Below are 1,782 nucleotides of genomic sequence, written 5' to 3' on the forward strand. Positions count from 1 at the left end.
GGTCTCCCTCGTGGTCGAGGGGCGGAATTTTCATCCCGGATCGCGAGGGTGCGAGCCTGTTCCACGAGTACTCGTGTCTGTTCTAGGAGCGCTTTCAGTGCCGCGGCACTGGCATCCTCCTTTTTTAAAGTTTTCGCAGGCATTTTCTTTCCTGGCCCGACTTTTCCTCTGGCTGACAGTAATTTTCGACTGTCTAGTCCTTCCTCCTCGGATTTCTGCTCACATTCGGAGAAGTCCTCCTCGGTTTCACTACTTCCTCGTCGCTCGTCTTGACGATCGTTACCTCGAGAGTTGCCAGAACTTCCGGCTTCCTCTAGAGGATATCTCCTCGGGTTGGTACCCTCTGGGTCTACCATCTCCGTTTCTTCTCCCTTAGGCGATTTCTCGACCTTTGATGGATCAACTTTTGGTGCCATTTTTGGTCCCCAATGCTTTTCGAGTTTCGCAGACGTATTACCTCACGCGTCTCTCGACAAGAAAGAATAACTTCTGCCCGTTTGCGTAATTATTATTACATAATTAGCACCGTTAACCCAATTAATAACCGCGAGGAAATTTAACACGGGATTCCCCACCTGTTGCACGTAGCCGCTCGATGGCTGCCTCGATGGCACCACTAGGGAGAACCACTGGCCTTGTTCGTTGACCTTGGACAATTTCACCCAAAATTCACATAAAAATACCCTCAAAATCCCACAATTCACACCAATGACCTCCCAACCGCACTGGGGGATAATGCAAGCCGAAATTATTCGGAAAAACCCTGTACAAACCTCTTCAAAATAACCCAAAATTTGGGGGACACAACCGATGCCATTTCCATGGCTCGGAAAAATCTCATAACCACCAATAATCATCAGGGAGCCGCCAAAAAAGGGGAAAATATACAATGAAAACCGTAAAAACTCACTTTGGATCCCCTGGATGCCTTTCTTTTCCGTTTTTGGGCCATCCTGGGTATGATGCGATGTTCTGGGTGGTGCACTCGTCACGTCTCACTACTTACTTTTCACTCACGTGCGTGGTGTTTCACGGTCAACGCGTAACTGATTTTCGGAGGTCAGTGTCGCGTTACGCTGACCCCCTAATCACGCCTACCAATCGATCCGGTGTCGATTGGTGGATCCCTCTACCCTATTAGGGGTCAAGGTACAATTCCGATTACTTTAGCGCCACAGTCTGATGGTGGTTTCCCGTAGTATTTTGTCTTGCGAGTTCGAGAAAAATAATGAAAAAATTCCCTCTACACTGTATTTCGAGATATAAAGGGAAAAAGGGGCAAAATGGACCTCTTTTTTTTAAAAAATATGGTTTATATTTTATATATCATTAAATAAATCTAAATCTATAATATCATATTATATGAAAATTTCTAGCCTTTTTTTTAACCTTTATACCATCTAGCGGATTTTTCACGAATTATATAAATTCGAATGAAATCTTGTCGCCATTGTTTTTCTTCATTCTCCTTTGTTTTTCAAAGCGTGTTAATCAGGCAGCCAAGCAAATTAGAGTTTTTTTGTGATTTTAAAGTGAATTAAAAGTGTTAAAATGTCTAACACATCCTCTCATCCTCAATTGCATCCAAAGCTTCCTCATTTTTCTATATTTACCTCATTTGGAGGGCTTGTTCAAACAAACAGACTTTACCTCCACGTGGTGCATTCTGGGTAACGCCAAAACAGTCTGGAGATAAAGCCAAAAACTAGCCAAGTTCCCCCCTCACTTTCCTTTTTTTTTGTGTTAATAAGCATGCTGTTTTCAAGGCAGAAAAAAAGCGGG

The sequence above is a fragment of the Fopius arisanus genome, unplaced genomic scaffold (assembly GCF_000806365.1).
Source record: "Fopius arisanus strain USDA-PBARC FA_bdor unplaced genomic scaffold, ASM80636v1 scaffold00147, whole genome shotgun sequence".
Lineage (NCBI taxonomy): Eukaryota > Metazoa > Arthropoda > Insecta > Hymenoptera > Braconidae > Fopius > Fopius arisanus.